At 33.6% G+C, this 13,707-nt stretch overlaps 1 long non-coding RNA gene across 2 annotated transcripts in view; it reads right to left on the bottom strand.

Annotated features, from left to right (window-relative positions):
- Positions 1–13,707, bottom strand: part of LOC140848694 (uncharacterized) — a 397,098-nt gene that overhangs the window by 114,637 nt on the left and 268,754 nt on the right. Inside the window, exon 4 of one of the 2 annotated variants that reach the window (XR_012129799.1) lies at positions 8,942–9,456. The exons of the other annotated variant lie outside the window; for it this stretch is intronic. This is a non-coding gene — a long non-coding RNA (uncharacterized lncRNA). Of the gene's footprint in view, positions 1–8,941; positions 9,457–13,707 lie in introns of those variants that run through there. 2 annotated transcript variants of the gene reach the window in all.

The raw sequence follows: 13,707 nt of genomic DNA, 5'->3' as shown, positions 1-13,707 counted from the left end.
AGCATATGTAAACTATGAGCAGAAATACTGAAACCATGGCAAGTTTGTATATTTATGATAAATACAGATAAATATAAAGACTTATTAAATAAATACATTTAAATAAAAATAGCATTAAATTTTAAAATTTTTAACAAATGTCTAAATTTTAAAAATTAACCATTTTAAAATTCCCCATGATGTTATTACTGCAGAATGGTATGTCTTCTAATTATGTATTTATGAAAAGTATGACTAAGCTTTCTTTTGATACTTTCAAATTTGATATCAAAATGTATAGTTTATGCTCTTGTAAAGCAGGTCATATGAAAGTACTATTCCTTACCAATTACATCTTCACTCTGAGGCAGTAAATGATAAATGGTTCATATAAAGAAAAAGCTTAGGAGTAAGATAAAAATCAAGCCTCTTGATGATGCCACACTGAATAATAATTTTAAAAGGCCACTTCCATAAAAATAATTTTAAAACTGTATTTTGTAATATTATAATATATGTAAATGGGACAACAGAAATAATGATCTTGAAGAAATTAGAAAAAAATTAAGCACCCAAGTATTGTATATCCTCCATTGGATTTGTGTGAGAAAACTTTAAGTTTTGACCTTAACTTTTCTCTAATTAATTTTGACTCTTATATTTTAATTTTCATTCATAAAGCAATCAAGCTGGAATGTTTATCTGATTCTCAGAGTAAGTAGATATACACATCCCATTCTGTTGGGGAAATAATTCTCCATGGGTCTGGTATTTATGCACATCTTCTGAACAGAAAGCATTAGCTTTCTGTACATTAAAATCTGGAGATTTTTTAGCTTTTGTCTCTGGACACATTCTAGCATAATAAAACTAAAGGCATTTCCTTGCCCACTCCAGATACATTCCATGCTAAGATAATACTTCCCTCTCTGGAAGAGAGGAGAGTTTGCCAGAAGCACCTATATAAGAGCAGGATCTCAAAATCTTGGAGTCCTAAAATGCAATGGATTCATTGTGTATACATCTACTTGGGCCTGAATGTGCATCAAGTCTATAGGACCTGATGACACAGGATACTGACAGAAATGTGAAACTCATGCTGTCTGCTGTGCTATATTGTCTAAAATTACTTGGGCTATTATCTCCTTGCTGGCTGAATCTATGGAGGTGGGACAAATCAGTCTGGCAGCTCTACTAGTTACTTCTGCTTAAGAACTTGGTCACTTAACACACTGAAGGAACATTAAAGTCACATAAGATTATTTTCCAAAATATGCATGCTCCCCAGATTCTTATGTTTTCCACACCTTTTTGGAGGCTGACCTTACTAAGCTACTCTTTCTGATTAAATATGTAGTATTTTCCAGCTGTCTTAGAGAAATTAATTAATTAATTAATTAAAATTAAAGGGATGGAGAATGACTGGAACAAGTTAAAAGGACTCATTTAATTTATTAATAAAAAAATAGATGCTGAGGATGCAAAATGGAGGCTTCTATTCTCCAGAGCCATACTCTTTTATGGGAAAAAGGAAATGAGTTTATGACAATCTATAAATAGAAAAATAGATTTAGGAAAAACATTATATATGTGTGTGTGTGTGTGTGTGTGTGTATGTATATGTATGTGTATATATGTATGAATGTATATATATGTATATATGAATTCATGTTTAAATATATACATGAACACTCACATTAGTAGTATTATAAAAGAATTCATTACATGTGATTTGCATGTGTGGTGAATGGGAAAGAAGAGGAGGATAAATGAAGATGTTTATAAAGGAAGATTATCTAAACTACTGGGTTTAGTTTGTGAAGTCAAAAAAAAGACTTCTAAGAAGTATCCTTTTATCTGCCTTGCAAATGAATAGGGTTTCAGAAGAAAACTACTGGTGGTGAGAGTAAGAGCAAATATCGGTTGGACAAGTTTGAGCAAAAGTCTAGATCACCCTGCTCTAAGAATTACAGGTGTTTCAGCATGATTAGAACATAGTGCAGAAGTGCAGGAGAAATGTGATGCATTAAAGACAGAGACTAATAACTGAATAAATAGCAATAAATCTGGGTATTAACCTACAAGGAGATTATAACTATAAAGTTTTTAATGAGTAGATAACCATTATCAGATCAGATCTATGAATCAGGGGGTGGAAATCTAATATTCTTTGAAAGTTGCAATGTATACATTTACTATGAGCATTATATTTAAGTCAACAGAATGTCATTAATAGTATCATAATTATTAATTTGTACAAGTGGGAAAACTGATATGGATAGAGGTAAAATAAGACAAAATCACAATTTAATCCACAGACTATGTTTCTTGGCACTACATACTTTACCACTCTGATATAGAGTGTTCCTGGTGTCTCGGTAACATGGAGAGAATGAACCAGAGCAGACAGAAGCAACCTCAGTAGTCCAGAGGAAATATGGTAGGAACTTGCAAAACAGAACTTGAAGCTACTTAGATATGAAATGAAGACAAAGTGGTTAGAATAACTATCTAATTTTAGGGTTTTACAGTGTCTAGCTTTATTATTCCGAGATTTGAAAAGAGTGCTATTTTAGTGGGAAAAAAAGTCAGGACTTAAAGAAAATAGGATGGCTTTAATGGTGGCTTGATGGCAAATATACGTCACGCTCCTATATATCTCTGAGCCCATGAGATCACACAATAATCTATTATAACACTTTTTCTAAGTCTTAAATCCTTTCTAGTGGCTTCACTTGCATTATCTAATTTAATTCTCAGAAAGGTCCAGAGAGATAGATTCTTTTATTTCCATTTTACAGATAAGGGAGTTGAGGCTTAGAGAGATATAATAACTTGCCAAGGGAATGTAAATAGAAAATGTCAAAGCTGGCATCCACATCTATATAGTCCACCTCTAGAGTGGGCATATTTTGGCATGAAACAATATTGCCTCAAAAGAAGATTAAGTAAATCAAATAAAAAGTAAATAAATTCCAGTTCCTAACTATATTATTAAGCCAGAGATCTCAATTTAGCCCAGTCTAAGGGAATTAAATTTTGCAAGTTGCAGTGGTAATGAAGAACATTACTTGCAGGCACAAACCAACAGCAACTAATGAAATTCAGATAATCCTATATGGCCATAATAAAAACTGTGCTATACTTGTGTTCCAGTTAGTCTACTACTTAAATAATACATATGCCCTATAGTCAAAATCAGAACTAAATACCATATTGTGACAGTTTTTTATTTTTCAAGTCTCTAAAAAAAGATAAGAAAACCAGAATAAACAAATAAAACATGTAGAGAAACCTGTACATAAAAAGAAATCCATAAATCAAAGTAGACTGGAAAAAATCTTTCAAAGTAAACCTGAGTAACATATAAATATTATAAATGGTTCAAATGTAACAGCTTGTTGGCCAGCTATGGAAAATCATCAGGTCCATTTCAGTGTGTAGCCTGTATTCCTTCCCCAGAAATAAGCATAAGCCAGAGGGAATGTAACTATCATTAGGCCTGCAGGGTTTATATCCTACTGAACTTTACTATTGAATTTTTTTTCTCCTTTCCTCTTGTGGATTGCCAATATTGAAATTTCTTCAAAGATTCATATTTATTAAATAGTATACAGTATTTTCAAGTCAAAAGTAAAGTAAAACCTTAAAAACTCTCAACTATGTTTTTTCAATTTTATTATATGAAATTATGTTTGGAAGTAGAGTAAGTTGTTTTCTAAATATGTAATCATTTCCAGTAGTTGAATAAGAACTAATTCCACTAGTTAAGATAATGTAGTATTGTGTCCTTCAAATATATGAATATATATTGACTATTTGTTAATTTCTCACAGATTCATATATATGAATTTTTATGTTTCATATATATATATATATATATATATATATATATATATATATATATATAATCAGTTTCAGGCAGTGAACAAGACAAAACAAAAAAGGTATGTATACTGAATATGACTTCAAAGTTAACAAGTTCTTTTAAACCTTAGCAACTACAGGGATTTTGATCATCATAGAGACTACTTGATAATAAGAACAAATAAAGTTAGGTAAGTGCAAATCATCACAATACCAATTGATGTCTTAAGTCCAGTATAAGAGAAAATAATTCAACTAGGATAATAGAAGAATGAAGTGATGGTCCCGATGGAACCCTTGTACCTATAGGATGCCAAGCTAATGACATTTCCTCACCAGGAGGCTTAAACATTATTGCAAACTAAGCCAGAGGAAGGGTTGCCTACTGAGACAACAGAAAGGAAAGATCAATATTTTCTCCATTGGATATTTCCTAATAATAACAGAAAGACACAGAGAATGCAGTACTTCCTCACCTTTAAAAAAAGAAGTTAAAAGCTCATTAAAAAAATCCACTTTGTCCATAATATCTCATTTATAGAACATAGCTGCACCTTATTTTTCATGAGCAATGAATATTCCAACACAGTAAGATAATATTGATGAATGCTGGAAGGCAAATCACCCTTACTTGCAACATGATTTTCACCAAAGAGAAGGTAAATATTCTTGCAGCTCTGAAAAATTATGCATTGTCATGTGTATAAGTCATATACTCTAAAAAAAAATGTATTACTTTTTTTCATCAAAAATCCCAGGATTTATCCTGGAAAGCTGTGTGATATTCAGTATATCTTCCTGTGTCAAAGGTTCCTAAGGTCACCCTCAGGCTGATAAGCTAGGACTCAGAAGCTCTTATATTCATGGTTATGGTTTGTTACAGCAGAAAGAGAGAGGTTAAAAATCAGCAAAGGAGAAAGGCACATAGGGCAAAGTCCAGGAGGAATCAGGTACAAATTTCCAGGTGACCCTCCAGTGGAATTGCATGAAGATGTACTTAATTCTCCCAGCAATGATGTGTGACAGTATGTGTAAAGCATCAACTAGAGAAGCTCACTCAAGCCTTGTTGTACAGGGACTATTATTGGAGATCAGCCCATGTGACTGACCTCAGTTACTTAGATTCCAGCCTTCTTTTACTCTCCCAAGCAAAAACCAGCCTTCACTATAAATCACACTGCTAGGAAAAGTGATAGAGCAGAGTGCCCAAGGCCCCGGGCATATAAAAGCATTCTTATTAGGCAGAATATCCCAAGGGCCTGTGCTGAAGACCTTTCATGGGTGCACAGGATTTGAGCAACCCAGGACAGCTGCTCAGACTCTTTTCTGCCCGGATACCCTCTGTTGGCCTTAATTCCTTTACAGTCTATGTAATAATAATAATGCTTTTTTATGTATTTCAGAACTTATTTTGAGAACTAATTTTGATGAGTCATGTGCAAATCCAAAACGTATTTTTATTTGTAATTGTTATCATACTGATTATGGTTGATTAGTCAATAAAAAACAATTAAACCATATAGAAAATATTATGCTGATATTTAACAACTAACTTCAGTTTTCTACATGAAAATAAAAGAAAACTGTGCTTGAGAATGGACACTTGTTTATACTATATGTTATTCACATATATAACTATCAACCTAGAATTAATTTTTCTAATATTCCCAATAAGCAATATGGACAATGAACTAATCTTACAATATGGTGGTGTAAATAAACACACACACACACACACACACCACACACATTGCATATAGAAAGGTGATAGGCAAAAGAGATTTGTCATACATTTAAGTAATCTCTTTCTCAAAAGAGATCATGATTTAAACTGGGATGTGAGCTTGTAACTCAGTGCAGCATTATAGGATCTGAGGCACACCTACTGTGTTTCTCTGTCCCCAGACACCTACACAGCACCTGCCCAAAATTGTAAATAGAGGTAATTAATGCCTTTCATTTGTTTGATTTCCAGGTGCAAATCTTTGCACTAGAAAATTGATACATATTAGGCACTGAATAAGTATTTGGACAGTATCAACAGGTTTCAGTGGAGGCTCTCCACATTTGTACAAGCTTTCTCCACTTTTTGCTGGTTCATGCACAGTGAAACTAATCGCACTAAACCTCACAACTATATTGCCCAGCCAACATTGCACCAAATAGTGCAGACTCATGCTACGGCCTCTGCTAATAAGATACACCTTCATGAAGCTTCAATTTGGAGTTAAATTACCTGGGGAAAGTGCAGAATGAGACATTCATTCTGATAGTGTGTAATGTGATAGAGGTAGTGGTATTCTAGAATAGCCTCTCGATGCAGCTGTTTGCTGGATATGGCAGAAGTGGAATGGTTCTGAAACTGGCAGCTGTTGTGCTTTCCGGGTGTGAGTGCTTCCAAGAGGTGGAGGCAACTTTGTCAGGCCTGTTCGGGATTATGATTCTGTTAATCAACACTGGAAATGCTTCTGTAGTATTTTTCTTCAGTCCTTTAAAAAATGCTGAGTGAGATCCTTTAATAAATGTTTTTCTAATTAAACTAATTAGAGCTGATCATTCTTAGTACAAAGGGAGAGGAGAGAAGAGTAGAATGTGTAGAACAGTCAAATCATGCAATCATTGAGATATTTTGCCAAGTTCCCATTCTGCCACTAATTTTATTTCTTAGGCAAGCTTTTCCCCTCAAGATCACCTTTCTCATATCTAATAAACAGTACCTGCCATGAAGCATTTTTTTCTGAAGATAACCTATATTTACCTTACTACATCACCCAAAAAGAACCAAGGCTGTTGGGGCTATTGGTCATGCCACATCCCCAGTTTTCCAGTTCTTGAACTATGTCTCATGGACAAGAGGTAAATATTTAGGCTTAGAAAAGAAAAAAGTTGTTCTTCAAGCATTAACTATAAATTAGACAATATCTAATTAGATGGTATACTTTAAATTGTTAGAATATTGGAGGCAATATAAACAGTTTATTTTTCTAAGGCTTTATCCCAGGTGTCTCATTCTTTTGAGATTTCTATGCAACTTGTCATTTAAAAAAATGATTGCAGGAGGTTTGATGACTGGCATTTTGTAGAATTCACCTCAGTAATTCCAGGATGGAGTGATCTAACATGAGCTGAACAGAAAATACAGAATTCATCATTAATTCTTAAAATTATTTTGCCTTGTAAGGTTTTCTCGAACATCCAAGGATGCAAAAAATGTCATTAAGTGAGTATTTTCCCAGCTGATGTCAAACACAACTTGTTGATTAAAAGACTGTGGTAACACATAAGCACCAGAAACACACATCCATGTGTGCATGCCCTTGCACACACATGCACATACACACACATGGTAATTTAAGTGAGATAAGGGGGCAAATGGGGCTGAACTAAATAATTTCTAAAGTCTGTTTCAATGCCAGTAGTCTAAAGTCCATGAAACTGTGAAACAAACGAACAAACATAAATGGACAGTTAATTAAGAACAGTTTCCTGGTGAGTTTTGGGTTGAATGTAAAGGAAAGAAGACAGGCAGTAAGGCCAGCCAGCTGGAAAGGAAAAGGGCTACATATAGTGACACATCAAAATAGCATTTCCATACTAAACCCAGACTGTCTCCTGAAGTCATATTATGCAAAGGCATAATTGTCCCTCTCTTAACACAATATAAATATTAAATAAGTTCTTTTGCTGTTCTAGTAAGTTCTTTGGTCATGCTCAGGAAAAGTTGCTTACTACTCACCATTTCTATGCCTTGCTGACATTTCAGGGTGAATGCTATCATTTCATGGTTCACTCCTGGTTGCCTCACCCTGGCAGCAAACATTTCACGTTAACTGATGACAATACATGCTGTCTCTAGCCAACTTTGTACATTTCACACTATAAAATGCTACAGTATTATCATTTTCTTTGATGCTGCTCAAATAAGCATGTGAAGCATCAGCCTTTGAAGGCCTTTTTTTTTTTTGTCTGTTTGTTTCAGGAGACTATTTCAGACTACTGTGGTAGTGTATACAGAACTGGTAAGTTTTCTTATAAGGAAAGTTGAATGAGTCCTACCCTTTCAAGAGTCCTTCATAGATATGCTTGTATGTGATTTCTGAATTGTGAAGGATTGGTTTAGAGTATTTCTGTATAAAAGTTCAAATAACATATCTTTCAGTGGCAGTAATAATTCACTGGAAAAGAGATAAAAAAGCAGTGTTTTTACTGTCTCTTTGGCTGAATCACTTCAAATTTACTCAATAGTATAGTTCACAAATTTTTTTTATTTAATAGAAAGAAAGAGTACTAAATTCTTTTAACTCAGAATCCACAACTGAGAAACAAAACCTGTTAATATTATAAAATTAGTAAAAATCAATAATTATAGCGGTTATCTTATTTAGCCTATACTTTCTTTCTTCCAAGAAACTATAAATTCTAATCATTCTACATATTACATGAGTGGTATACCTATTAAGAAAAATATGAAGATAAGATGCATATGGGTCAAAATATTTTTGGATGGTTGATGCAACATTGATTGGGGGTGAGGCAGTGGGCATGGTTACATCCCAGTGGTTCCTCTCACTTGTTCTAAAAATGATGTCATTTCAGAGAATCATGACAGTTTATAGCTAATAGAAGTCTTAGCATCTACATAGCCATATTTTATAGATTACAAAATTGAGAATTTAAATGACTTATTCAAAGCTACAACTAGAAGTTATAGACAGAATTAAGGGCAAGGTATTATGATCATTCAGGGACTTTAACTAAGAAACAATTTTGGATCCTTCCCAAACTGGAATACTGTGGTGGGAAATTTTTTCTTAGTCTCAGAATTTTTCTTAACCAATTTTTTTTCCACCTTTAAAATAAAGAATACTTATGCTGCTTATATGTAGAAGATACTGTAATTCTTTGTTGTTAAAATGTTGAATTTTTTCTTGTATTATGGGCTGTAGTAAGCCAAGATAGAATTTAATCATAAAAGATTTTGCTCAGTGAAGTTTACCAAGGATATGGGTGAACATGATTACTATAGTCATGTTATTCTATCAGCAAGGAAGGCTGGATTTTATTTAATAACAAAAGTAAGTTCACACCCTAAAAATTGAAATTCAAATTAAATTAAATAATTTATATAATCTTCCACTGAGTTCATAGCTATAGTAATTAGTCATTGCAGTTTAAAAACATCACCACAAACTTGGAGACTTAAACAACTATGTATTATCTCATAGCTTCTATGGATGATGATTCTTGGAATCTTTTGCTTCAGAATCTCGCAAAGCTGTAATCTAGATATCCACTTGGACTGTGGTCTCTTCTGAGGCTCAGTTGAGGAAGGTAACAACATCACGGATACCTAAACATATACACATGTCACCTTTGTCACATTCTATACCAAAGAGCAACTCACTGGTCTAGCCTACAGTAAAGAGTTGGAAATCAAATGAAATCTTAAATACCAGGAATCCAGATCACCAAGGCCACCTTAGAGTCTGTTTGTTGCACGGACATAACTATATAACAGAGTAATTTTTTCAAATGACTATAACAAAGTGGTTTCAGAGAACTTCTGGTTTCTGGTCCCACATACTGTCAGATAAGAAGTCACCACTCCATCTAACAAGTAAAAAGTAGAACAAATGGAAAAATCAACATCTTTTCTTGGATCATCAGAGAAATTAAATCATAAGGCAAACCATTGCCCTAAAAATTGGACAGTTGAACACAGAGGATCAAAATTTATTGGAACATAAACCTCCATTGGAATGAGCACTGGGGTACAAAGCCTGAACTGTAACGGATGAATAGCTAGAGCCTCAAATCTGAGAGTAGAAATCTGCATAAAATGCAGTCATATGGGTCCCTCACACTTTTGTGATATTTATTTTCTGAACATCTACCAGGTCCTCACAGTGAATATCAGAAAAATCCCCTTATTCTTCTAGCAGGAGGAGAAAAGAAACCATTTTGAAATACACCAGCACATCCTCTTATTCTTAACAATTTCTCCTGTCCTTAGGAGAAATTATTTTACCAGAGCTTAACTTCCTGGGGTATTATCAGAATCTATCTACCTGGGAGAAGGAAAATAATCAACTCCAGCCCTAGCTGGCTTTCCTGCTCAACATAAATGGCTTGGGGCATTGAGAAGCAGGGTGCCGTTAATAAGCCAGGGGCAAAGGTCCACCAAAAGACTAAGATGTGTTCACAGGATGACAGAATGCTTCCTCTGTCTCCATACCTTATCACTACATTACTTTATCTGTAGAAAATCAAAGTGAAAAATTGCATCAGATTTCTCTCAGAAACCATGCAATAAAGAAAAGTATAATATTTATGAGAAAAAAGAAAAATATCCACCAAGCTTGAATTCTGTACTCTGAAAAATTATCCTACAAAGTGAAGGAAAAATATTTTCTCAGAAAAAAAAAAAAACTGTGGGACTATTTTGCCAGGAGACTTATTTTGGCAGAAATGTTAAAAGAAGTACCTCAGTGACAAGTGCTGGGCATAGAAGCTCAGGGCATAAATCTGCAAAGAAGTAAAAAGCTAACCTTCTCAAACAATATGGCTTCTCTCTCACTTACCAACTTTACATCTCCCTGTATGGCCCCGGAAGATGACTGGTTAGCCAAAGACGGGTAAGATTCCTCAAGGGAGGAACAACCTAAGACAGGCACAGTCACAGGGGGGCCATCAGGTGAGATAGTGGGGATCAACAGTGGTGAGGCTTAGAACCTCACCCCCCCTGTTCTGAGAGAAATCTGCATCTGTGGATGTTTTAAGGCCCTTGTCTAGCTTGGATTAACACATAGTCTACAGGCACACACCTGATCATCTACAATTGCTCTCTTACAACACTAAACTATGTTTTCTACCTTTATCTTGCATCTACCTACCACTTCAGTATTTTATTAAAAATAAAAATAATAATAATAATAAAGGGAGAAATGTGGGATCCACATATAAATCAAGTATAAAAATCAAATGAATATTCATATCTGACCTGATTGTTTATAATTCATAATGCGTGATCAAAACCGAAAGTTTCTGTGATGAATGCCCTTGTACTGTTCACCATGTAAGAATTTATTCACTATGTAAGGATTCGTTCACCATGTAAGAACTTGTTCGTTATGCTTCAGAAGATTGGAGACTGATGAGAATTAGGCTTGAGATGGATTAATGATTGTGCATTGAGCATTGACCCCCCTATACAGAATTTTATTGTTGTTAACAACCAGTTGATCAATAAATATGAGAGATGCCCTCTCAAAAAAAAAAAAGAAGTACCTCAGAGAAAAGGAAAATGATATAGGACAGCATGTAGAACTATATAAAATAAGGAACGGTATAGGAGAACAAATGTGAAGATAACATCAAAACTTCTTTATTTCTTATTCTTAATTGAGATAACAGGTTAGTTTGTTCACAATAATAGCAACAACATATTTAATTATGAATGATTGTATAAATGCATTATATATGCTTATGCTCAATTTTGTATAAGTAAAATTAATAATCGTTATAATACAAGAGATGGGAGAGGGAATTTGGAATATTTAGTCATTATAAGGTACTTAAAATACCTATGAAGTGGTATAGTGGACTTAGATTGGCTGTGATGTATATTGCAAATTCTAAGGCAACCACTAAAAAAACTAAAAGATAAAAACAAAAACTAAAAACAAAACACCAAAAAAAAGTATAATAGATATGCTAAAAAAGAGAAAATTGAATCATGTAAAATAATCAGTTGAAACCATGAAAGTCAAAAAAACTGTGACAAAAATTAATATAAAAGAGCAGGGATAACAAACAGAAACTATAATAAATGTGGTAGATATTAACCCATATATATATAATCACTTTAAACATTTTAAATACACAAGTTTGAAGTCAAATATACAAATTAGAAGACAGAGATGGTGAGGGTAGATCAAAAAACAAGACCCAAGTGTATGTTGCCTAAAAGGAACCCATTTGAAATACAGAAACATATATAAATTCAAAGTAAATAAATGGATAAGGAGATATCATGTTAATACTAATCAAAAGGAAGCAGAACTATTAATTACAGTATAGATATGTAATATGGCAGATACATTTATTTGAGACAGAGCAGACTTTAAGGCAAGGGAAGTTATCAGGGATAATGAGGTATGATACATAATTATAAAGGGCTCAATACTTCCAGAAGACATAATAATACTCGATGTGTATTTGTCTAATAATAGAGTAACAAAATGTGTGAGGCAAAAACTGATAGAACTACAAGGATAAATAGATAAATCCACTATTATAGCTGGAGAACTCAACACCATTTTAACAGTAATGGGAGATCTATAAAGCAGAAAATTGTTAAGGATGTAGTGGAACTCAACACTACCGTCAATCAACTGTATAAAGTAGACATCTGTGGACTACTTCATCCAACAGCAGAATACACATTCTCCTCTAGCTCACACGGAACATTCACCCGGATATACCACATTCTGGGCCATAAAGCACACTTTAACAAATTTAAAAGAATAGAAGTCATACAATATCTGCTCTCAGACTAAAACGGAATTGAACTAGAAATCAATGAAAGATAGCTGGAAGATGCTAAAATGCCTGGAGACTAACACATTTATATACACTTCGTTCAAAGGAGAAATTTTAAGAGAAATTCTGAAATATTTTGAATAAAATGCAAATGGAATTATAACATCAATGGTTACTGGGTGCAGCAAAAGCAGTGCTTAGTGAGAACTTCATGCCATTTGAATATATATGTATTATAAAGAACAAAAATCTAAAATCAGTCATCTAACTTCTACCTTAAGAAATAAATTCCACATATAAAAGAAATACAGAATTTGTCTTTCTCTGTCTGACTTACTTAACATAATGCCTTCATGATCTACCCATGGTGTCATAATGGTAGGATTTCCTCATCTTCTTATGGCTGAACACTATTTCATTGTATCTATATACCCTAACTTCTTTATTTACTCATCCAGTGATGAACACTTAGGTTATTTCCATGTTTTGGCTAATTGTAAATAATGCTGCTATGAACATTGGGGTATAGACATTTTTTCAAATTAGTGTTTTCATTTCCTTTGGATACATTCCCAAAAGTGGAATTACTAGATCCCATGGTAGTACTATTTTACTACAGGATTTTCCCTTGTGGTTACCACAGGGCTTACATAAAATAACTTGAATGTATAACACCCTATTTTAAACTGGTAACTTCAACAGAATTTGGAAACATCACACTTTTGCTTCCTCTCCTCTCACATTTTAGGTTATTGCTGTTACACTTTTTTATATTGTATAACTAATAACAAATGACTGTAGTTATAGTTATTAGTTTGTCTTTTTTTTTCACTTTCAAGCTAGGATTGTAAGTCAGTTATGCACCACTATTATCATATGGCAGAAACCATGACTATATATTAACCATTACCAGTGAGATATATGATACCTTTTTATGTTTTTGTGATACTAGTTAATGTTCATCTACTCACATTCAAAGAACTCCCTTTAGCAATTCTTGTACATAGGTCTGGTGGTAAGGAACTCCCTGGACTTTAGTTTATTCAGGAAAGTCTTTACCCTACTTTGTTTCTAATGGGCAGTGTTGCTTGGTATAGAATTCTTGGTTAACAATTATTTTCTTTCAGTATTTTGAGTATGTCATCCCATTCTCTTCTGGCCTGAAAAGTTTCTTTTGATAAATCTGCTCTTTGTCTTATGGGGATTATCTTGTATGTAAATTCTTTCTTTCCTCTTGCTGCTCTTAAAACTCTTTGTCTTTGACTTTTAATAATTCAATTATATTGCATCTCAGTGAAGCCCTATTCTGGATCAAACTAT

Source organism: Manis javanica, chromosome 4, assembly GCF_040802235.1.
Source record: "Manis javanica isolate MJ-LG chromosome 4, MJ_LKY, whole genome shotgun sequence".
Taxonomy (NCBI): domain Eukaryota; kingdom Metazoa; phylum Chordata; class Mammalia; order Pholidota; family Manidae; genus Manis; species Manis javanica.
The sequence above is the reverse complement of the archived record's forward strand: the minus strand, read 5'-3'. Positions and strand labels throughout refer to the sequence as shown.